General features: G+C 47.2%; 1 protein-coding gene across 5 annotated transcripts in view; it reads right to left on the bottom strand.

Annotated features, from left to right (window-relative positions):
• Positions 1-26,064, bottom strand: part of UNC5A (unc-5 netrin receptor A) — a 167,104-nt gene that overhangs the window by 27,655 nt on the left and 113,385 nt on the right. The gene's annotated exons all lie outside the window — the stretch shown is intronic.

Here is a 26,064-nt window from a genome sequence, read left to right on the forward strand (position 1 = left end):
GATCAATACGTTAGCCCCTGCAGAGCGTAACTGCCCTGCGGGGGGTGTAGGACAATAGGCAGTCCCTCATATACATATATTCAGGAGTGTCAGAACCACTTGATTGTGGTGTGATCCCAGGGTGTGGCAACATCCTAGCTGTGTGCATGAAATGGAGTTGGTGCTTGGTTCCTACCCAGTCAGAAGGCGGCGGGGGAGACATTGCTCAGGTGGACGAAGGTCTATGAGCCCCAATTACTATTCCCTTTCCCACCCTGCTCAGGGGTGGCTTCCATCCTACTGGACCCCTGTGCAAAGGAAGCCTAATTTTGCCAGCGTTTATGAGCTCCTCCCACTTTGCCAGAAGACCACTATTCGCACATGTTTCGGTAGAGTCACCCCTTAGTGGGATGCCTTTGCTTTTGTATCACATCTGCATTGCGCCAGCCAGGAGGGGTAGGGAGATGGGATATCAGGGTCCATGGGTCATGGGTGGAAACACAGAGCTCACGGGGCATACATTATATCAACAGGATGGCTTTGCACAAATGTCGTGCTGAGCCACCACAATACCCATGAACTGGTGACAACTGGGTGGGTAAGGTTGCCACCCTCCAGGTGGTGGCTGGGAATCTCCTGAGATTACAGCTGATCTTCAGGCAACAGAGGAGCACATGGGCACTTTGAAAGCTGGGCTCCCTGGTCTCATACTCTGTTATCCTTCCATTCCCCAAACTCTGCCTTCCTCAGGTTCCACTCCCCTAATCTCCAAGTATTTCCCAACTTGGAACTGGCAACCCTAGTAGATAGTTAGTCACAGTTGCAGTGCACTCAGGTGGGCAACCATGTTGGTCTGAAGCACCAGAACAAAGTGAGTCCAGAGGCACCTTGAAGACCAGCAAGGTTTTATTCAAGGGACTAGGATACAACAGGCGCTAGAGCTTGGCAGTGGGAAGAGGAGGGGGAGAGGTTATCCAGTCTGTAAGGGCATGGGGTTGAATGTATGTGTTGTGTGGAAGGTTGTGGTGGTGTGGTGATAAATGAAGGCATGGGTGTGGAGAGAACCTGTGTCTTCAGATATGTGAAGGGAAATCAGACTGGAGACTCTTCTTAGGGGGAGATTACATGGCAACCAATTCCTCCCAGTTCTGCATCATTTCCCTTCTTGTGTGAATTAGGCCACAGAAACCAAAATGTCCCCCTGTCCTAATACACATGGGGTAGTCACAGTACAGTCACAGATGTCCACCCTGCTCCTTCTGTCTCCCTTTTTTCACTGTTGATAAAATGTTAAGTGCCCACATGCTTCTTTCATGGTTGCTCCTTAGAAGAAGAATCATAGAATCACAGAATAATAGAGTTGGAAGGGACTTCATAGGTCATCTGGTCCAACCCCCTGCTGTATGCAGGACACTCACATCCCAATTGCTCATCTACTGTAACCTGCCACCTTTTTGCCTTCATAGAATTCTGCAGGGCCTGCAAGACGGAGCTCTCCATCAGATGGCTATCTAGCCTCTGTTTAACAATTTCCAAAGATGGAGAACCCACCACCTCCCGAGGAAGCCTGTTCCACTGAAAAACTGCTCTAACTGTGAGGAACTTCTTCTGGATGTTTAGATGGTATTTCTTTGGAATTAATTTAATCCCATTCGTTCTGGTCTGTCCCTCTGGGGCAAGAGAGAACAATTCTGCTCCATCCTCCATATGGTGCCCTTTTAAGTACTTGAAGATGGTTATCAAATCCCCTCTCAGTTGTCTCCTCTCTAGGCTAAACAGACCAAGCACCCCCAACCTCTCTTCATATGTCTTGGTCTCCAAACCCCTCACCATCTTTGTTGCCCTCCTCTGGACATGTTCCAGTTTGTCAACATCCCTCTTCAACTGGGGTGCCCAAAACTGAACACAGTACTCCAAGTGAGGCTGAACCAGAGCAGAGTAAAGTGGTACCATCACCTCCCGTGACCTGGACAAGATACTCCGTTTGATACAGCCCAAAATCCCATTTGCCTTTTTAGCCACTGAGTCACACAGCTGACTCATGTTCAATGTATGGTCTACTAAGACTCCTAGATCCTTTTTGCACATGCTACTGCCAAGACAAGTCTCCCCCATCTTATATTGGTATATTTGGTTTTTCCTACCTAATTGCAGAACTTTACATTAGTGCCTATTGAACTTCATTTAATTCAGTTTAGCCCACTTCTCGAGCCTATCAAGATCATTCTGTATTCTGATGCTGTCTTCAGTTGTGTTTGCTACCCCTCCCAGTTTAGTATCATCTGCAAATTTAATAAGTATCCCCTCTAATCCCTCATCCAAATCATTTATAAATATCTTGAACAACACAGGCCCCAGGACAGATCCTTGGGGTACTCCACTTGTCACTCTTTTCCAAGAAGATGCTGAACCATTAACAAGTACCCTCTGGGTAAGATTTGTCAACCAGGTATTGATCCACTTGACAGAATTAGGATCCATACCGCATTTTACCAACTTGTTGGTAAGAACTGTTTTTTTTACCCTGTTGTTTACTACCCAAAGGAGTCTCAAAGCAGTTTACAAACATCTTTTCCCTTCATCTCCCCACAATAGACAACCTGTGAGGGATGTGGGGCTGTGAGAGGTCTGAGAGAACTGGGAATGGGCCACAGTGACCCAGCAGGCCTCAGGTGTCTCAGAGCAATTTCCAATCGTCTTCCCTTCCTCTCCCTATAGCAGACTCTCCGTGAGGGAGGTGGGATAGAGAGCCTTACATGGAAGCTGGCAACCCTAAGAGGAACACTCTCTGTGCACAGCAGTCTTGACCTTAGATAGTTTTTTTAATACTTGTTTTTCATTTGCCATGCCAAGCTTGAAAAATGTAACTTCAGTTCCCATGATCTCTCTCCAACCATTTACTTGTTCATTATTTAGTTTCAGGCTGTAAATATTCTTTATTTAGATCTTCCTGCACTTTCCAGGCTCGCAGGACTGATGCTGGTCTGTCTGTCTGTCTGTGCCCCAGAATACAAACAGTTGCTGGTAAGGGCTGGCCATAGCCCACAGCCCAGGAGGGACACACCTGCACTCCCCCCTTCCAACCACAGTCTACAAGCCTCTACCATAGTATCTAGATCACTGCTCCTCTCTAGATTATAGAGATCAGCTCTGCAAGGCAAAAATAGCTCATTTGAAGGCCAGACTCTGAGGCACTGTACGATTTTGAAGTCCCACCTCCAAACTTCCAGGAATATTTCCAACACAGGGGTGGCCAACCTCCAGGTGGGGCCTGGAGAGCTCCTGAAATTACAGCTCATCTGCAGAGTATAAAGATCAGCTCCCCAGGCAGAAAGGGCTTCTTTGGACAGGGTTGTGGTGGAGAAGAAACATTTATCTGTATCTGTAAACATTTAAGGCCTCCCACACAGGTTGTTGTTGAATTGAAAGACTTGAGGCCTACTGCACAGGGTTGTTGTGTAAATGAAACAGGAGACAAAAGAACCTCCACAACAGCATCCAGTTTCATTTGCAGAATAATGCTGTGCTGTAGGCCTCAAATCTGCAGAGAATTGCGAAGAAATACACATGGCTTGGCTGTGTCTAACCTCTAGCAGCTAGGCCGGCTAGAACAATATTTTAAGTGAGAAGGGGCTTTTCTGTGGCCTCCCTGTCAGACAACTGTTTGGCAGAAGCTCCCCACCCTCAAAAGGAGTGCCCACACCCATGCCCTCAGACTCCCCTGCGTTGCTCTCGGAAATACCTCCCTCCCTTCAGTCAGGGGCTGTCAGAGGCTCCTTCACAGCAGGCCTGAAGGGAAGGGGAAGGGAGTGCTCTCACCAGCCTCCTGCCAGCTCTGTCAGTGTTCTGAGGCAAAGTGAGGGAAGTTACAGTTCAGCCTTGGGGTGAAAAGGACTGGTGCAGCCTGTCCAAGCCTCTGTTCTCATCCCTGTCAGCAGCCCTACCAACCTCCTCTCCCTGCGGTGGTCAGGGGCAGACTGGCAGTGATGTCTCCAGATTACTCCTGGCTGGGCGGGTCCTGTCAGAGTTTTGACCCAATGATTGGGCCAAAGTCCTGAGTGGGCGTGACCTGTCTGAGGCATGGCCCAATCACACCAGGCCATGCCCACTCTCTACCCACTTAGCCCTTAGCGAGTTATTATATAACAGCAAGCCCGCTGTTACAGATAAGCTTATATGTGCATGCATGTTCCTTCAGTTCCTAAATTTGCCCTTGGGGTCTTATCAAACTAGAGTTCTGTTTTTGGAGCGACTCATACATTTTGAACCTTTTTTCTCAGGAAAGTTAGAAGTCTATTTGGATCAAAACCAGAGTGCATGGGGACAGGAGCCTCCCCCTGAGCCTAGAGTTCCCTCTATTCTCCCCCCCCCCGTGAGTCTCATTCACATCCTGAGCAGAATATAATGGCTGTAACCTTAAAATGGACAGTGGGCAGGGCAAGACCCTGTGCACCTCCAGGCTGCAGTGTCAATGATCAGTAATAGGTGGTCTCCATCTTTGGAAATTTTTAAACAGAGGCTGGATAGTCATCTGATGGAGGAGCTGATTCTGTGAAGCTTCAACGGCTGGCAGGTTATGTGGATGAGCAATAGGGTTGTGAGTGTCCTGCACTGAGTGGGGGGTTGGACTAGATGACCCAGGAGGTCCCAACTCTATTATTCTATTATTCAGATTTTGTTGAACCAAATGGCTGGATATGGGCCAGTGTAATGTGTGGTTCAGCCCAGTCTGAGTTGTCTTGAGCCCCATTAATATCAATGGAGCTTTAGAATGCCTTATCAGAAGCTGCACTGCGGCTACTGGGTCCCCCTCCTGTTGAGAAAACAGCTGTCTGCTTAGTCTGGCATTCCACTTACTCAAAGGGTAGCCATGCTTCTTGTATTCGGATCTCTAGGGCAGTGGATCCCAACCTTTTTATACCTGGGGACCCGTCAACGCTTAACAATTTTACTGAGGCCCGGGGGAGGGGGGGTAGTCTTTTGCTGAGGGACGTCGCCGCCACCGCCTGAGCCCCTGCTCCACTTCCTTTCCTGCCGGTGCCCCTGTCTTCCCGCCTCCCGCTGGGGGGCGCTGCCAGCAGCAACTGCGCAGTACCATGCTGAGGGGGAGCCCCGGGGATGGGGGCCGCTGGAGAGCACCAAAGGTGAGCCGATGACAGAGTGGCAGGGCAGCCCCTGACACAGCATCCGGGGAGGAGGACAAGGAAGAGCCGCAGCCCGGTACCGACTGATCTACGGACCCGGACCGGTCCCTGGCCCAGGGATTGGGGACCACTGTGCTAGGGTACACCATCAGACTGAAATCCCTTAAACACAGTGGGGAGACCACTCCTCCTTTGTTCTGCACAGTTAAAAGGTGTCCTGTCCTGGCAAGGAAATGGCTGCAGAAACCTTTTGAGACTAGAAACCCACAAAGCTCTAATTTATGTTACATTCTATTTTTATCCTCTTCAGAACTTGTTTATTTACTAATTCTTGTTTATTCCATCATGGAGCTCCAGGCAGCATACATGGGGTGGTTCCCAGGAGGTCTCTCATCTAGGCACTGATGAGACCCAGGCTGGCTTAGAGAGAAAGCACTGCATTGCCATTTCATGTATTTATTGCAGTATTTATATGCCGCCTTCCCCAATGACCACAGCAGCTCATCACTGGTCCTGTCCTGATTTTGTGTGCTCAAGTGGAAAAGAAGGGTGTGCAACAAGTCAGCAGAACAAGGATGGTGTTTTCGTGGCTGCATTCCCACTTGGTGCATCAGGGTTTTTGAAGGACAGCCACTATCTCTAGATGAATCTTGAGAAAAGCATTAGAACAAAGTTTGAGTCCAGTAGCACCTTCAAAGTCAACAGAGTTTTATTCAAGGTGCTCTCCAGCGGCCCCCATCCCCGGGGCTCCCCCTCAGCATGGTACTGCCCACCTCCGAATGAGGACTGGAGATCTCTAGGAATTGCGACTGATCCGCACATGACAGAGACTCATTCCCCTGGAGAACAATGGCTGCTTTGGAGGGAGGACTCTAGAGCCTCATACCCCTCTGAGATCCCTCTCCCTCCTCAGGCTCCACTCTCTAAATCTCCAGGTGTTTCCCAGTCCAGAGCTGGCAGCCCTATTAGGTTCAGTCATACCCATCCACTTCTTCCTGTGACAATTTTGTTTGAAAAGAATGTAACAATGGCTTTTCCTTCCATTCTTATGAAAAGCTAGCAGATATTTTGAATTTCACAGTGAACCCTTCATGTCTTTCCTTCTGGCAGCAACAAGAATGCCAGGTCAGTGATTCTGACTACGAACAGCTTCCATGTGTCCATAAAACATCTTTTAAATCTGTATCCTCTGTAAAACTGATGGGATTTTAACTCATTTATCAGAATGGACACCGGCCAGAATATTGCACGGCTGAGGGAGGCAGTGAGGGATCATGTGGCAACAGCTGTGCCATGGGATCACCAAGAGGACTGAATAGCTGACAACAACAACAACAAAAGCTATTTAATATCAGTTGATTCTGTGTCCTATTGCCTTAGGAACAGAGCACGTACACACACACACACACACACACACACACATCTCTGCTAATAATGCTTACATAATAGTACTGCCCGCTCCATGCACTTTTCCCATAACAGCTTGTGTCCAAACCCACTCTACACTCAGACAATTCATCATGCACTTTGTCCATCTCTTTTTCACATCTGGAATGGTTCATCACATGCCCAGCTGGATAAAACAGGCATAATTATTGGACCCCTTGTTGGGAGAAGTGAGCCATTCAGCTGACAACAATGGTGCTTTCCTCCTCCTGCCTCCTGGCTGGAGCCATTTCCCTGCCCTCTCCTGCAAGCCCCCTGAATGTGACTGAAAGGAGTGACAACCCTGCCTCAGCATTCCAGGTGAAGGTTCAACAGTGCCATTGGCAAGGCTGAGGGCAGGGGCCATTCTTTTCTGACAAGAGCCCTGAGGTTATGAGAATCTGAGTGGCACAGAGCATGCAGCCAACCCATGGGTGAATCCTCCCCTTCCTGGTCCATGGACCCTTTACACACTGCTGCCTTGCTGCTTACAGGGGTTCTGATCTGTTTATCTCAGGGCCACAGCCCCAAGGGAAGGAGGATCCAGGGCACAAGAGCAACACTGAGGGCAAAAGAGTGGAGGAGGTGGGGGAGGGGGGCGGTACTGGAGTCTCCTTCTCCCAACCTCTGGGACTGGGCTCTCCCTCCAGCAACAGCAAATAAAGCTGAATCCTAAATAAGCATTTGATTAGCAAATGCTAAAGTGGCGATTGTGTCACTGTGCAGAGCTGTAATTGCTGCTGATAATTGGCTGCTTAGAATTTAATAAGTAATTAAACAGAATGGAATGCAGGGGAATTAACGCTGAGCATGCTCCCCGCCTGCTTCCCGCCCACCTGCACTCTCTCCACCTGCTCCCCACATACCCTGCTCCCCACATGCTCCACACCCACTAGTTTGTTTCCTGCAAGTTCCCCTTGTAGATTGTGTCACCTGTAAGCTTCCCACATGCATCCCTCCTGCCAGAATCCCCACATGCTCCAGAAGGTACAGGAAGCCTGACAGCGGAGTGATTTCCCTCATACACTTTCCAATCCACCTACAGGCCTCTTCCTTCCATGTCCTCTATGCCAGATGCATGCCATGTGCGATGCAAACATGCCTGACTCACCTGCATGCTTCTCAGTGCCTCTCTTCAACCAGCCTGCTCATAGGTTCTTTCACCCCTTTTATGCTCAAGTCACTTTGGATGATCCCTCTTTGAGGCTCTCCAAGAACCTACATCCCTCTCAGACATAACCTCTGAACCCGCATTCCTAATTTGTTCCACCCCCCCATGATTCCTGTGTTCTTCCCTCATCCCAGATTATGCACACATTCACTGCATGCCTTTCTATAGCCCCACCATGCTCCTCCAAGTTCTTGTGTATCTTACGCAGTACCCCTGGCCCTGCATGGGCCCTTTTAATGATCACTTGGAAGTAGCTAAACAATTGTTAAAGGCTACAAGCCTATAGGAATCTATCCCTAATGCAACCAGGAGACACATGGCTATTAGTAAATGCCACCCAAGTATAATGCACATTTCATCAGGGTTTTATGGACATCAGAAAAGCCCAGCTGTATCAGGTCAAATGTCCATCTAGTCCAGGAGCTTTGCAAGCAGAGCAGGAAGGATATACCCAGAGAGGCAGTCCTCCCAGTTTGTCTGTCCCCAACATCTGGCTCTCTGAGTATGCCAGTCTCTGATCCTATAGTGGTCTTTGGCACGTAACACATACAGCAGAAATAAGTCTTTCTTTTCTAAGTCACAAGCAGCTTAATGGCACTTCACGTGAGCGTGCACACGCACATACACAGAATCCCAGAGATACATACCCATCCCATCTAGCTGGACGGGTCACAGAATCCATCATCATATTACGTGTGCCCAGGAACTAGATGCCTAGACTGATTGTGAAAATGTTTTCTTTCCAAGGAAAGGCTAGGTAACAGATATTGTAGGGATGGGGTATTCTCATATAGCAGTCTGTGAATTCATATCATCTTCTATGATTTGATGTCCTAGATTTGAAAATTATTGCAAAGCTGAAGAATTAAGCTCACTGAAACCTTTTTGTGTTTCAGTGTTCTGTGTCTGGGAAATGCAAGATTCCTTTTCTGCACTGCCTAGCTCTTTTTCTGCAGTTCAATGATCCTACCTAGCAATTGGCCAATCTACTTCCACACCATTCACACATGTGCATGCATGCAGAAACTAGAGAAGAGAACACTGAGGGGAGATGTGATTGCTCTCTTCATGCCTCCTTTTATGCTCACAAAAAGCTCTGCCAGACAAGCTTGCATGGCAGAGCAGTGATTTGAACCTGGATCTCCCAGATCTTAGTCTGACACTGTTTTGATTTTAACAAGAGAACACAGTTGTGCCATAACTGTGGCCCTCAGCAAGCACTATTGCTAAGGGGCAGAACAAAGCTTGTAACCAAGTGCAATGGATTTATCTCCAGATTCCCCTCAGTTCTGTCACCTCCCAGGTTGGATGAATCAGAACCACACAGAGTTGGAAAAGACCACAAAGGACCATCCAGTCCAGCCCCCCCCCCACCTTGTCACACACTCCTGATAGGTGCTCGTCCAACCTCCTCCTAAAAGCTTCCAGTGATGGAGACTCTGCCACCCTCTGAGGCAGCATATTTCAACTACCATCAGCCCTCCCCATCAGAAAATGCTTTCTAATATTTAAGTGGAACCTCCTTTCCCATAATTTGAACCCATTGCTCCTAGTCCTTGTCCCCAAACTGCAGTAGACAAGTTATCCCCCTCATCAACATGACTACCTTTTACATAGTTAAATACAGCTCTCCTATCACCCCTTGCCCTCCTCTTCTCCAAGTGACAGAGACCCAGCTATCTCAACCTTTCCTTGTAAAGCACAGATTCCAACCCCTCAACCATCCTAGTCTGAAATGAAGCCCAAACCAAGGGGAGACACTAAATGTGGTAACTGTGGTTGTGAGGGAAGGGCTGATCCATGACAAACATAGCAACCAAGCCCCCTCTCAAAAGGCGCAAGAGCTGTGGGTTCTTTGAGTGATGCATGCCAAGTGTACAGGAATTGTTTTAAGGCTTTTGACAGCGATAAAAATCATCACTGCTAAGGCCCAGAAGTCTGCTGAAAAATTGGTTTGCTAAACTGTGAGACCCCCTTCAAGGATCGCTGCCTTGCCGTGGCAAAGGGGCTTGCATAGCTCAGTGAAGCTATGAGCTATGCCGTGCAGGGCCGCCCAAGATGGACAGGTCATAGCGGAGAGCTCTGACAAAAGGTGATCCACTGGAGAAGGAAATGGCAAACCACTCCAGTATCTTTGCCATGAAAACTCTATGGACAGTTCCCAAAGGCAAAATGATATGACGCCGGAAGATGAGCCCCTCAGGTCGGAAGGTGTCCAATATGCTACTGGGGATGAGCAGACGGCTAGTATGAGTAGCGCCAGAATGAATGAAGCGACTGGGCCAAAGCCGAAAGGGAACTGGTGGCGAAAACACAGTCTGATGCTGTAAAGATTTTTATTCCATAGGAACCTGGAACGTCAGATCCATGAATCAAGGCAAGCTGGACGTGGTCAAACAAGAGATGACAAGACTGAACATCGACATTTTAGGAGTCAGTGAACTAAAATGGACAGGAATGGGTGAATTTAATTCAGATGACCATCAGGTATACTACTGTGGGCAAGAATCTCGCAGAAAGAATTGGAGTAGCCTTCATAATCAATAAGAGAGTAGGAAAAGCAGTCTTGGGATACAATCCCCAAAATGACAGAATGATCTCAGTTCGAATCCAAGGCAAACCATTCAACATCACAGTGATCCAGGTCTATGCCCCAACCACTGCTGCTGAAGAGGATGAAGTTGACCAGTTCTATGAAGCCCTACAACACCTTCTAGAAGCAACGCCAAAAAATGATGTGCTTATCATCATGGGGGATTGGAATGCTAAAGTAGGAAGCCAAAAGATAATCAAGATAACAGGCAAGTTTGGTCTTGGAGTACAAAATGAAGCAGGGCACACGCTGGTAGAATTTTGTCAAGATAATACAATGCTCATAGCAAACACTCTTTTCCAACAACCCAAGAAACGACTCTACACATGGACATCACCAGACGGTCAACACAGAAATCAGATTGACTATGTGCTCTGCAGCCAAAGATGGAGACGTTCTATACAGTAAGTAAAAACAAGATCAGGAGCTGATTGTTGTTCAGATCATCAGCTTCTTGTTGCAAAATTTAGGCTTAAATCGAAGAAAGTAGGGAAAAACACTAGGCCACTCAGGTATGAACTAAATCATATTCCCGACGAATATACAGTAGAGGTGACATAGATTTAAGGAATTAGATCTGATAGAGTGCCTGAGGAACTATGGATGGAGGTTCGCAACATTGTACAAGAGGTAGCAACCAAAAGCATCCCAAAGAAAAAGAAATACAAGAAATCAAAATGGCTATCTGAAGAAGCTTTACAAATAGCTAAGGAGAGAAGGGAAGTGAAAGGCAAGTGAGAAAGAGAAAGATACACCCAACTGAATGCAGAATTCCACAGAAAAGCTAGACGAGATAAGAATGCCTTCTTAAATGAAAAGTGCAAACAAATAGAAGAAAACAATAGAATGGGGAGGACCAGAGATCTTTTCAAGAAAATTGGAGATATGAAGAGAATGTTTCATGCAAAGATGGGTATGAAAAGGGACCAAAATGGTAGGGACCTCACAGAAGCAGAAGAGATTTTTAAAAGGTGGCAAAATTATACAGAAGAACTATACAAGAGCGAGCTTAACATCCCTGATAGCCACAATGGGGTAGTCACTGAACTGGAGCCAGACATCCTGGAATGTCAAATGGGCCTTAGGAAGTTTGAGCAACAATAAAGCTAGTAGTGGTGACAGCATTCTAGTTGAACTATTCAAAATCTTAAAACATGATGCAGGATGAAGGGGGCAGGATTTCGAAGAGGCAGAGGAACTAGAGATCAAATTGCCAACATACGCTGGATCATGGAGAAAGCTAGGGAATTCCAGAAGAACATCTACTTCTGCTTCATTGACTATACTAAAGCCTTTGATTGTGTGGAGCACAACAAATTGGCTTGATACTCAACATCAGAAAAACAAAGATCATGGCATCCGGTCCTCTCAATTCCTGGCAAATAGATGGGGAAGAAATGGAGATAGTGACAGATTTTATTTTCCTGGGCTCCAAGATCACTGCAGATGGGGACTGCAGCAAAGAAATTAAAAGATGCTTGCTCCTGGGGAGGAAAGCTATGGCAAATCTAGACAGCATCCTAAAAAGCAGAGACATCACCCTGCCAACAAACGTGCATTTAGTCAAGGCTATGGTATTCCCAGTTGCAATGTATGGCTGCGAAAGTGGACCATAAAGAAGGCCGAGCGTGAAAGAATTGAGGCTTTTGAACTATGGTGCTGGAGAAGACTCTTGCGAGTCCCTTGGACTACAAGGTGAACAAACCGGTCAGTCCTAGAGGAGATCAGACCTGACTGCTCCTTAGAAGGCCATATCCAGAAGATGAAACTCAAATACTTTGGCCACCTCATGAGAAAGAAGGACTCCCTGGAGAAGAGCCAAATGCTCGGAGTGATCGAGGGCAAAAGAAGAAGGGGACAACAGGAATGAGGTGGCTGGATAGAGTCACTGAAGCAGTAGGTGCAAACTTAAATGGACTCCGGGGAATGGTAGAGGACAGGAAGGCCTGGAGGATCATTGTCCATGGGGTCGTGATGGGTCGGACACGACTTCGCACCTAACAACAACAAACTGTGAGAAATTACAGAGATGTAGAAAGTGGCATTTTATGTTCATCTGAGAGAAAAGGATATTAAATATAGAATCATTTGTGAGTAAGTAGAAATTCTTTCTGAACTGCTGGGATAATGTAAGAGAGACAGATCTAGGTGTAGTCTGCCTGGAGCTTTTATTCCAATCCCAGGTCGATTCAGTCCCTGCCATCTCCACTGAATGGGATTTCCATTTTGACTTTGTCCAATTTAAATTTTCCCTCTGCAACAATAATGATTGATCCGGAGTGACCCTACCTTTATCCTGCAATATCCTAGAATGGATATAACCCTCAATATTTGAAGAATTGGACTGAGAAAGCATGAGAGAAAGCATGAGGATCTCTGCCTGCTTCGAATTTGTTCCTGAACTCCTTGGTAGAGAAGCCCTGATTGGCCAGGGTGTCAGTTCCTGGTTTCCTTAAAGGGGAAATCTTAACTTTTCTCATAGAATATTAGAATCATAGTATTTGCCAGTCCTCCCAATTTGGTGCCATCTGCAAACTTGATGAGTAGTCCCTCCACCCCCTCATCTAGATCATTAATAAATATGTTAAAAAGTACCGGGCCGAGCACCGAGCCCTGAGGTACCCCGCTACTCACCTCTCTCCAGTCTGATGAAACACCATTGACAACAACTCTTTGAGAACAACACCATTGACAACAACTCTCAGCAGAAGCTCTAGAAGCCTAAACTTCTCTCAGTAGAGATTTGCCTCTTGGTTTTTTAGAATCATAGAATCATAGAATCATAGAGTTGGAAGGGGCCATACAGGCCATCTAGTCCAACCCCCTGCTCAACGCAGGATTAGCCCTAAGCATCCTAAAGCATCCAAGAAAAGTGTGTATCCAACCTTTGCTTGAAGACTGCCAGTGAGGGGGAGCTCACCACCTCCTTAGGCAGCCTATTCCACTGCTGAACTACTCTGACTGTGAAAAACTTTTTTCTGATATCTAGCCTATATCGTTGTACTTGAAGTTTAAACCCATTACTGCGTGTCCTCTCTCTGCAGCCAGCAGAAACAGCATCCTGCCCTCCTCCAAGTGACAACCTTTCAAATACTTAAAGAGGGCTATCATGTCCCCTCTCAACCTCTTTTTCTCCAGGCTGAACATTCCCAAGTCCCTCAACCTATCTTCATAGGGCTTGGTCCCTTGGCCCCAGATCATCTTCGTCGCTCTCCTCTGTACCCTTTCAATTTTATCGACGTCCTTCTTGAAGTGAGGCCTCCAGAACTGCACACAGTACTCCAAGTGTGGTCTGACCAGTGCCGTATACAATGGGACTATGACATCTTGTGATTTTGATGTGATGCCTCTGTTGATACAGCCCAAAATGGCATTTGCCTTCTTTACCGCTGCATCACACTGCCTGCTCATGTTTAGTTTACAATCCACAAGTACCCCAAGGTCTCGTTCACACACAGTGTTACCTAGAAGCGTATCCCCCATCCAGTAGGCATGCTTTTCATTTTTCTGACCCAGATGCAGAACTTTACACTTATCTTTATTAAATTGCATCTTGTTCTCATTTGCCCATTTTCCCATTGTTTTCTCCCTCCTCTGCTGTCTCCAATCCTCTCTCCCCCCATCCCCATTCAAGAAAAGAAAGAGGCTCCTGCTGTGCTTGGCTCCCCCCTCCCCTTCTGATCTTCCCTAACCATGTGTAGAAGACTTTTTTGTTTCAATGGGGTGGGGGGGGGTAGAGGATTGGAGAATCGGTCTGGATTCAGCAGGATCCACAACTGAATAAACAAAGTAAGTCCAGATTCAGCCCTAGTCTCCGAGCACAGCTCAGCTTTGTTTGTTGTACAAGTGAGGCTGATGGGTGTGACCCATGATGCAATTTTGTCTGTGCAGCTTTATGACAGTCCCCTCTTGACAGTGTCAAGTTGGTCTCAGATTTCACATGAGATTTTTGTAAAAGGGCAGAATTGAGAGCGTTGGTTTCTCCTTCTGATTAATGGCCTCATCCACTTCTACCCATGTGGCAGCCTTGGCTCTAAGTGGGCAAGGGAGCTGCCAGGATCAGAACAGAATGGGAGGACAAGGACTACAAGAGCAAGGCAGAAGCTTCCTGTAATACCCCCCCCCCCCCACATACACCCCTCCACATACATACCTCCCCCCCCCCCACATACACACACCAGTATATCCTGAACTGAGTATGATGCCACAATAGGGGAGAAGACAGCTTAAGAGCTTTGGGTTGCATTGCCAACCTCCAGATGGGGCCTAGAGATCTTTTGCAAATAGAATGGATCTCCAGATGATGGAGATTTGTTCCCCTGGACTAAATGTCTGCTTTAGAGGGTGAACTCTATGGCATTGTACCCTGCCATAGAACCGCCCCCAAACCCACCCTTCTCAGGTTCTACCCCCCAAATTTCTAGGTATCCACAACTCAGAGCTGGCAACCCTAGCTTTGGGGCAAGACAGATCACCACCCTTCCCCCTGGTCTTTGCTTACACAGACTATGTCTATTTCAGATAGTAATACGTTTCTCTGACACATACCTGACCAGGGCAAAAGGGGATTTTTATCCATGCATACATGATTTCTGAACTACTGCCCCTAGTGCTCCTGGCCTTGGACTAGCCAGGCTTTTCTTACTCTACCTAGAACTGGCCACTTTTCTTCTTTGCTCTGCACAAGGTCTGTCCACCACAGCATAAAAGTTGTTTCCATGCTTTTCTGCACCAAGTCCTTTCAACCACCTGACCTGGTCCTATCTCATCCCCTTTCCCCAGTCAGGCAACTCAAAGAAGTCTCTCTGCTCTGTGGCTTCCCAGGTGGCCAGAAGAGGGCACTGGATACCACTCCCTTGCTGAGTCAGCCCTCCACGCCGGGGACCCATGGCAGCCGGATGTGTGCTGACACAGACCACTCACTGCATCTAGAAGAGAGAAGAAGGCAGGAACCAGAGGACTTTTCTTACTTCCTGCAGCTCCTGGGGAACCAACCTGCCAGGCATTGCACCCCGCTCACGTCTGGCTGCCTAGTGTAGTAAGGTGCTGCAGCTAATTTACATGGGGAAGATAAACGGCGCCATAACGCTCCGGTTATTACCCCTCAGCACTTTTACAGCGTTGCTGGCAATTAATTTAATTAAAACCCCTGTCCTGGATATAAAGGCATTTCATAATTCACTGATTTAACAACTCTTACCCCCCCCCCCCCATCACAGCCCCCAGCTCTGCTGCCTGCAGCTCAGCCAGGGGGCATCTGGAGCCAGCCAACAGTAGCACACAAGCGTTTGCACAGAGGAAAGCTGGTATACCTGCCGATCAGACAGTCCCACCATAAAATATTCACTGGTGACAACTGTGCACACATACATTAACACACACACACAGGATTCATACAACCTATGTGCTGGAATTGCACACTGTATTCTTCACTCATATCTACTGACTTAAATAAACCATGGAGCATCTAGGCACATCTGTAACTGCTCTGCAGAAGCAGTATAAATAAAAGGCTAAGGGGGTTAGGGGTGGGCTCTGTCCATGATGGGCAAAGGGGCACATTGACCCCTTGCCCCCTGACTGACAAGCGGAGGGCCAATCGCCAGGCGCAAAGTGCCTGGCGATTGGCCCCTCCACTTGTGAGTCAGTGTGGCTGACGATTGGCCCCATGACCTCGGACTGAAAAGTCAGGAGGGGCAAAGTGCCTCCTGACCTGCCCCCCCACTGGCCTTCACCCAGCAACCGCCATAATGCGGCTGCCTGCCTAAAAGGTAGGTCCCAGCACCCCGCCCCAGAGGAACCCTCCCGTCCCCGTCCCCCTCCCCGACGATACCCCACCCTCCCCCAGCCCTGGGGAGCACACCGCATGCATTGCTGACATGGCGGCTGTGCTTCCCGGCCCGCCAGTGACCTTCCCCGACCCTCCCCCTGCCCCACAAACCCACCCCCTCTTGTGGACCTGGCCCGCATGCCGCTTGCGTTGCTGACACGGCAGCTGTGCTTCCCAGCCCAGCAGGAACCTTCCACGGCCCTCCACCTACCCCACGAACCTCTGCCGCTCCCCAACACCCACCCAACCACCCATCTCTACCCCGACCTATTCCCCCGTGGCCCCCCCACAACTCAACCCCCCTCACCATCCTTTCCCCCCTTCCCCCATCTCTTTACACCTTCCTTCCTTCCTTCCTTCCTTCCTTCCTTCCTTCCTTCCTTCCTTCCTTCCTTCCTTCCTTCCTTCCTTCCTTCCTTCATTTCTCACTCACCTTTCTGCCTTTCTCCCCCCTCCCTTCCTGTCTTTCTGTCTTTCTCCCTTCCTTCTCTCCATCCATCCACCCATCTCTTACTCTCCTTTCTCGCTCCCATCCATCCTTTTCTCTTCTGCCTCTCTCCCATTCTATCTCATATTGCTTACTCTCCTTTCTCTCTCCCTCTCTCTCTCCTTCTACATTTCTGTGCCTGCATGCCTGCCTTCCTTCCTCCCCTCCCTTCGGTGGGGGCCGCCGCCGCAGGGCCCCCTCCTGCACCCACCCACTGCCCGCTAGCACCCACTGTATCTCTTTTACGGCAGGCTTGCTTTCTAGTATGAACATAATGAGGTACTGTAGAATCAGAGTCCAGTAGCACCTTTAAGGCCAACAAAGATTTATTCAGGGTGTGAGCTTTCAATTGCAAGCACTCTTCTGCAATCACCCTTTCTAGCAGAAATGCAAGTTATTACAACACTCAATACTACAACATACCCAGGACTCAATAGGGACAAAGTTTTTTTTATCTCACTATTCATGCTAACCTTGTTCAACTTGTGTATCCATATTCCTCACAACTTATTTTATTAGTGATACTGTGATAATGTGACTGTCAAGTAATGATAATGTTATGGTATGTTGAGTTTACTCCCTGGCCTTGGGATAAGATAGTTACCAGCAATTACCTTGTAAGAATGTTTCGCACTCATATGGGAACAGATGGGGCAAGCAACATATGGTGATGTGATAGCCTTTGATCACTTCCACAGACAGTTTTATTTCTCCCATGTTTGTGTGAATAACAACTGAATTTCAAGGGGATTGACTGGCTATTTTGGCAAAGAAATATCATTGGTTGTGTTTGGATGTGTGACACAGTTTACTAATGTAACAGAATTAATTTTTGCTATATATTCCCATGGTCATGTGAGGAGTTCTTATTCTGACGAAGGGTGCTTGCACTCGAAAGCTCACGCCATGAATAAATCTTTGATGGTCTTAAAGGTGCTACTGGACTCTGATTCTATTGTGCTACTTTAGACCAACACGGCTACCCATTTGAATCTATAATGAGGTACTGTGTAGGCCAGCCACTGAAGGAGAGATAAAAATCCAAGTACCTTGCAAAATGTGCACATGGGATCCAAAAACATGCCTGAAGAAATGTGTACATAGCTTTGTCTATTGCCAATCCATTAATCGCTACCCATTTGTGATGGTCCATGTGGGAACGAATGACATGTCCGTGAATACCATCGCTGCTATTAAAAAAGACTATCAAGATCTGGGGAGGAAGCTCAAGCAAATGGGGGCACAAGTGATATTCTCTTCAATCTTGCCTGTCAAGGGAAGAGGAATGCATCGGGAGAGGAAGATAATGGAGGTGAAACACTGGCTGCGTAGTTGGTGCCGGCAGGAAAGATTTGGTTTCTGGGACCATGGGATAGGCTTTCTTGAGGAAGGCCTACTAGCACCTGATGGACTGCACTTGTCGAAGTTGGGGAAGAATGTGTTTGGCAGGAACCTGGGGAGATTCATCAGGAGAGCTTTAAACTGAAGCAACAAGGGGAAGGAGACAATCAACATAGGGAGTGTAAGGAAGGAGAACGATCGGGGGCAGCCCAACCGGCAAGGCCAGCTCATAAGGAACCAAAAGTAAAAGGATTCAGATGTCTTTATACTAATGCCTGAAGAATGGGCAATATGAAGGAAGAGCTGGAACTTTTCATGTTGATGGAAAGGTATGATCTAGTAGGCATCACAGAATGGTTCTCATGACTGGAATGTAATAGTGGATGGATATGAACTGTTCAGAATAAACAGAATAGATCGAAGAGGTGGAGGAGTGGCACTGTATGTGAGGAAAGGGCTTACCTGTCAGGAAATTCTAGTGAAGGAGAGCATATCTACAGTGGAAAGCATCTGGGTGAAAATAAGCGAGGGGAACACAAACAGTGTGGTGATTGGTGTCTGCTACCGACGGCCTGACCAACAAGAGGATGTGGATGCTACACTTTGTGAGCAGCATGAGAAAATATCCAAGCAGCAGGACCTTGTCATCATGGGTGACTTCAATTTCCCAGATGTGTGCTGGAAAATAAACTATGCAAAGCGTCCTCAGTCATGCAACTTTCTGACCTTCCTGGCTGACAATTTAATTTATCAAATGGTAGATGAACTCACAAGAGGTTCAGCCATACTGGACTTAATACTGACCAACAGGCAAGAGTTGGTGGATGAGGTGAAGGAGGTGGAGACCCTAGAGGGAAATGACCATATCCTCACAGAATTCCTTTTGAGATGGGGGGGCAAGGAAGCTTGTAGCCAGACGCGGATATTGGGCAAAGTTTAATAAACTCAGAGACATGATGAGTGTCATACCATGGACGAGAATGCTGGAAGGGAAGGGAGCATGTGAAGGGTGGGCGCTACTCAAACAAGAGCTATTGATTGCTCAATCCATGACTATCCCAGAAAGATGAAAACACTGCCGGAGCTCTAAGAAGCCTATTTGGATGAACAGAGAACTTCAAAAGGAACTAAGAAAGAAAAGGGAAATGTTCAGGAAATGGAGGGAAGGACAGAGCTCTAAAGAAGAGTACCTACAGGTTAGTAGGCACTGTAGATCAATCATCAGAAGGGTCAAAGCTGAGGGTGAGCTAAGATTGGCCAGGGAAGCCCACTGTAACAAGAAAAGATTTTTCAGTTATGTGAGGAGCAAACGTAAAGTAAAGGAGGCGATAGGCCCACTGTTGGGTGCGTATGGACAAACTCTAACAGAGGATACAGAGAAAGCAGAAAGGCTCAGTGACTATTTTACATCTGTTTTTCCCCACAGGTCAAAGTGTTTAGGCACATCTAGAGATGGCAGTAGCCAAGAGATAGTGTCTGGGTGGCAGGTTGACATGGACAGAGAGGTTGTCGAGAGGCATTTAGCTGCACTGGATGAGTTCAAATCCCCTGGGCCGGATGAAATGCACCTGAGAGTGCTCAAATAACTTTCCAAAGAACTTGCACAACCCTTGTCCATCACCTTCGGGACCTCTTTAAGGACTGGAGATGTGCCGGAGGACTGGAAGAGAGCAAACATTATTCCGATCTTCAGGAAAGGGAGGAAAGATGACCCGGGATACTACAGACCAGTGAGTCTGACCTCTGTTGTGGGTAAGATAACGGAGCAGATATGAATGGGAGGAATTTGCAAACATCTGGAGGACAATTTGGTGATCCAAGGAAGTCAGCATGGATTTGTCTCCAACAGGTCCTGTCAGACCAACCTGGTTTCCTTTTTTGACCAAGTAACAGGTTTGCTGGATTGTGGAAATTCAGTTGATGTCGTTTACTTGGATTTTAGTAAAGCTTTTGATAAGGTTCCCCATGATCTTCTGATGGATAAATTGAAGGACTGCAATCTGGATTTTCAGATAGTTAGGTGGATAGGGAATTGGTTAGAGAACCGCACTCAAAGAGTTGTTGTCAATGGTGTTTCATCCAACTGGAGGTAGGTGAGTAGTGGGGTACCTCAGGGCTCGGTGCTCGGCCCGGTACTTTTTAACATATTTATTAATGATCTAGATGAGGGGGTGGAGGGACTACTCATCAAGTTTGCAGATGACACCAAATTGGGAGGACTGGCAAATACTCCAGAAGATAGAGACAGAGTTCAACGAGATCTGAACAAAATGAAAAAATGGGCAAATGAGAACAAGATGCAATTTAATAAAGATGTGTAAAATTCTGCATCTGGGTCAGAAAAATGAAAAGCATATCTACTGGATGGGTAACACTGTGTGCGAACGAGACCTTGGGGTACTTGTGGATTATAAACTAAACATGAGCAGGCAGTGTGATGTAGCAGTAAAAAAAGGCAAATGCCTGTATCAACAGGGGCATCACATCAGAATCACAAGATGTCATAGTCCCATTGGATATGGCACTGGCCAGACCACACCTGGAGTACTGTGTGCAGTTCTGGAGGCCTCACTTCCAGAAGCACATAGATAAAATTGAAAGGGTACTGAGGAGAGCAACGAGGATGATTTGGGGCCAAGGGATCAAGCCCTATGAAGATAGGTTGAGGAACTTCTATGATTCTATGATTCTAATACTTTGAACACTATGACTGTAATCCTGAATTATGCAGCCTTCTCTGGTCCTGCACAAACATATCCTATGTGTATTCTGCTACTGCTAGGCTACTTATCTACAGGCAGAAACATCATCGTATTGGAAACAGCTTTAGTTATTCCATTTACTCCCCTCCCCAACTCATTATGGCTATAAAGCGCAATATGTCCTTTTCCTTCCACTCCCCAGCCAAAGGTTTCTTGTGTCTGGCACAGAAAAACAGCACCTAGCAATGCACGAGTGCTTCTGAAGAACCCTGCGCTTTTAATCCCACCATGTGAAGAGCATTTAGCAGCCTCTAAATTGGGCTTTCAGCTTTGTCACAAGAACTAATGCACAGAATCGAGCACAGAAGCACAAGCAATAGTCCCTGATGGGAGAAATTCTGGAACAGGAGGTGACGCAGGGGCTGAGAATTGGGAGTGGCAGGTGGGGTGTAAGAGAACACAATGGAGAGGGGCTGGGAGACTGTGCCATGTGAAACCCAGAAAAATAAAAGGTCAGGATGCTTCAGGTTGGTGTGATCCTGGGTATGCTGGCAGCACTGAATGTTGTACATAAGCTGGCGTGGGATAGAAAAGGAATATTTGCAGTGCTGTGTGTATGGAAGTACACAGCTAGACTTCTGGAAAGGTGCTGAAAGGTCAGGATTGAGAGAGATTGGCAGAGTTTGCAAGCGGGAGGGGGGAGGGAGGCCCATCAGGTGCTGGACAAGTGAAGTGCTGGGACACTGCATTGCCGTGGTCAAACGGCAGATTGCAGAATATGTATTTTATCACCAGAAAAAGGATGGCTTTTTCTCCTCTGCCAGCTCAACTCTGTTGAATTATGCTTTTGATGGTCATGCCTGTGACCCTCATTGACTGAAGTCTAGTCTGTGCATGCAGTGGAATAAAATGGTAAAATCTGAAGGTGGTGGAGTAGAATGTATCATTTCAAACTGTAGACCATGGGGCCCACATTTAAAAATGTTCCCCTAGTTTTAAACATTTGATGCAAGTGGTGGGGGGGGGGGCTGGCACATCAGAAAAAAATGTTTTAGCATAGCACAGCTTTCATCCTACTGTTCTAGTTCTCCTTTCAGGGAATTGTTTTATGCAGGGGAGCTGCATAAAGCAATTCCTCATCAGCAGTCTGAAGATGTATAGGCCAGTGGTCCCCAACCTTTTTATCACCGGGGACCACTCAACGCCTTTCACTGAGGCCCGGTGGGGGGGGTAGTTTACTCCTCTACTCTCAACCACTGCCCTCTGATCCCTATGGTAATGTTTAAACATCCCTTCAAAATAAGATACAGACATGCCACAACAATGAAGTGTGTTGTAAAGGGATGGGGGGGGGGATGAAGTAAAGGGCCGGGGGGGGGGGAGAAGGCGTCCTTCGGGGCCCACCTCCAATTAGTCGAAGGACCACATGTGGTCCGCAGCCCACAGGTTGGGGATCGCTAGTACAGGCCACTCTGCCACTTCAGGATTTTTCAAACTCATTTGGCATGGCACAGTGCTGCACTGGGTAGAGGTGGTTTGAACTTGTCAGATGACCTGGCGTGTTTGGCTAGTGGCTCAGGAAACCAAACGGTTTGTAGTCCAGTTCCGGTAAGGGAATGGAAAGCTGTCCGGTTAGCTGGGAGTGTGAAACCTCATATGAAGCAGGTTGGGGGCCACTGAAGAAAGGGAATCTAAAACACATGGGGCCCGGAGGTCAAGAAGGCGGGAGAGTTAGAAAAGGAGCCTGAAAAAAGAGTAGGTAGAGCTGGGCTTCCCAACCAGGGGTCCCTGAGAGTTCCCCAGGGGTTCTGTAGTCTTTCCCAGAAATTTGGGCAGCTGTCGATGTCACTGAAGCCAACATCCCCTGCTGCTCTACAGGCTCGCCTCAAAGCAAATCTAAAGCATCAACTTTTGTTTTATCCTGTTGGCCCTGCCTAATGCTGGCCATCTCTGGTGGGAATGTATGGGAGATGTCGCTTCCAGTGACATTTCACTTGACATAACCTCTGCTGTTCCTTGAAGTCTCAAAAATATTTCAGGGGTTCCCCAACAGTCAAAGGGTTAGAAAGACTGAGATAGGGGCTGAAGAAGAAGAAGAGTTGGTTCTTATATGCCGCTTTTCTCTACCCGAAGGAGGCTCAAAGCAGCTTACAATCGCCTTCCCTTTCCTCTCCCCACAACAAACACCCTGTGAGGGAGGTGAGGCTGAGAGAGCCCTGATATTACTGAAGGAGAAGAAGAGCTGGTTCTTATATGCCGCTTTTCTCTACCCGAAGGAGGCTCAAAGTGGCTTACAGTCGCCTTCCCTTTCCTCTCCCCACAACAGACACCCTGTGGGGTGGGTGAGGCTGAGAGAGCACTGATATCACTGCTCAGTCAGAACAGTTTTATCAGTGCTATGGAGAGCCCAAGGTCACCCAGCTGGTTGCATGTGGGGGAGCACAGAATTGAACCCGGCATGCCAGATTAGAAGTCCGCACTCCTAACCACTACACCAAACTGAAGCTTGAGGGGAAAACTGAGTCAGGGCATTGAGACTAGAAGGGGCTCAAAGAGAGGCTCTTAAGAAACTTTGTCGTGTTTAAAATTATGGGCAACCATGACCATGGGACATACAGGGCATTTGCCATGGTCCCTGTACTGGGAGACTCCCCACAACCCCTGCACGGCTGGATGTCCTAGCCACTATCCCGAATATACCACCGCCACAAGCTGCTGCTGTAGCAGCTGCAGGACAGCTCAGCTGTAGGGTGGTTAGAAGGTCTCCCATTGACCTGCAAATGTCCCCCACCCCCCCAAAAAACAGAATCTCTGACCAGTCTGGAGGAAATTTGCCTCCCAACCCCTAAATGGCGATTGGCATTTCCCTGGGCATCCAAGAAAGGGCCACAAAAACCAAGCATCAACACAATTCCTTCTGTCCACTCATAATCTGCCTAAATTCACAGAATCAGCATCTCTGTGAGGTGGCTCTCTAGCCTCTGTCTAAAACTTCCAAAGAAGGAGAAACCATCACCTCCCAAGGAAGCCATTTCCACTGAGGAACTGCTCTGTCAGGAACTTCTTCTGGGTGTTTAGCTGAAACTTCTTTTGAATTAATTTCATCCCAATGGTTCTGGTCCAACCCTCTGGGGCAACAGAACACAACTTTGCTCCATCTTCTATATAACCTGAAGGATATTAAGCATTGGTAAAGTGTTAATATCCAGAAAGTTAGCAGAGTGTCTTGGTACAGCAATTAGTGCAGCGTGCAGGCAGAGTGCATGTGGATCAGAGAAAACAACAAAGAAAGAAAGACATGTTTACAAACGTTCTGCTTAACTAATATAGGAACTATTTAATAAAGAACTTAATATTGCATACTTAGAGGTAATGATAAGGTTCCCATTCTAATCTAAATAGCTGGATGGAGAGAGATGCTTGAGGCATCTCCCTTCCATCATGTTGCAGGCTTGAGAAAGGGGGAGGAGACTGGGGAAACAGCAAAGTATCCTCTAGGAACAGGCCAGTGAGATCAAAGGGGAGCGGTCAGTGTCCCTGTCTATCTCGCTAACTCTATGGTAAAGAGAGTTCCTGTTTACAGCCTCACAAGTCAGGAGACATGGCACAGAGAGCTGTTTCCAACATACATTGTTGCTCTAAATTTGTTCAAATATGAAGAGAAATCAACTAGTTGAAGGTCTTAATTTTGTGACTTGTACTGATGATAAAACTGTGAATCTTGCTTAATTTCCAAAGCAGTAAGAGCATCTTTCCCAAAGAAGAAGAAGAAGAAGAAGAAGAAGAAGAAGAGTTGGTTCTTATATGCCACTTTTCCCTACCCGAAGGAGGCTCAAAGCGGCTTACAATCACCTTCCCATTCCTCTCCCCACAACAGACACACTGTGGAGAGAAGAGAAGGGAAAACAACTGAACCCTTCAGCTGATCCATACAGATATCTGCGGTCCACTGCCAGAGACTATAGGTAAAAATCGGTATTTTATTAGTGTAATTGATGATTTCTCATGTTATTGTGTTGTCTGTCTGTTAAAGCAAAAGTCAGAGGTGCTCCTGCACCTAAAGGACTATGTGGCCATTACAAGAAACAAATTCCAGAAGATAGCACAAGTGCTACACTCTGATAATGCGGGAGAGCTGATATCAAAAGAAACCCAGCTGTACCTGAGAAGTGAAAGTATCCAACACCAGACAACCGTTCCCTACAATCCAGAACAGAACGGAGTTTCTGAAAGGAAGAACAGAATACTGCTAGATGCGGTAAGATCTATGCTGACATATGCCAGTCTACCAGCAGAACTCTGGGGAGAGGCAGTCATGAATGCAGCATATACACAGAATAGGCTGTGCACAAAGGCCACTGGGCATACACCCTATGAACTGTGGCACAGACACAAACCACTTGTTTGACATTTGCGCTCTTTTGGTTGCATAGCAACATGATGGAAGGGAAATGCCTCAAGCATCTCTCTCCATCCAGCTATTTAGACTAGAATAGGAACCTTACCTTTACCTCTAAGTATGTAGTATTAAGTTCTTTATTAAATAGTTCCTATATTAATTAAGTACCACGTTCTGGTCCAACCCTCGGGGGCAACAGAACACAACTTTGCTCCATCTTCTATATGGCAGCCCTTCAAGTACTTGAAGATAGCTATCATATCCCCTCTCAGTTGTCTTCTCTCCAGGGCTCCATCCTTGACTTTTGGCCAGTTGCTAAGAATCACTAATATTGCCCCTGCTGAACATCAATCTAGGCTTGGGCTGAAGTGTGCTAGATAGGTTGGTTGAGGAGAAAAGAAGTGGGGAAAGTCGATAATGGGTTTTATGGGTACCTGAGGATATAATAGACAGTATGGTGTTCTGCAATTGGACTGTCCAGTAGTTTTAAGATCCAGTTACCAGGTATGTTGAAGCCTGATTCAGGTGAGGATCATCATGACACAAACAGAGACACATAGAATCATAGAATCATAGAGTTGGAAGGGGCCATTCAGGCCATCTAGTCCAACCCCCTGCTCAACGTAGGATCAGCCCTAAGCATCCTAAAGCATCCAAGAAAAGTGTGTATCCAACCTTTGCTTGAAGACTGCCAGTGAGGGGGAGCTCGCCACCTGCTTAGGCATCCTATTCCACTGCTGAACTACTCTGACTATGAAAAAACTTTTCCTGATATCTAGCCTATATCGTTGTACTTGAAGTTTAAACCCATTACTGCGTGTCCTCTCCTCTGCAGCCAACAGAAACAGCATCCTGCCCTCCTCCACATGACAACCTTTCAAATACTTAAAGAGGGCTATCATGTCCCCTCTCAACCTCCTTTTCTCCAGGCTGAACATTCCCAAGTCCCTCAACCTATCTTCATAGGGCTTGGTCCCTTGGCCCCAGATCATC

This window comes from Paroedura picta, chromosome 3 (genome assembly GCF_049243985.1).
Source record: "Paroedura picta isolate Pp20150507F chromosome 3, Ppicta_v3.0, whole genome shotgun sequence".
Classification (NCBI taxonomy): domain Eukaryota; kingdom Metazoa; phylum Chordata; class Lepidosauria; order Squamata; family Gekkonidae; genus Paroedura; species Paroedura picta.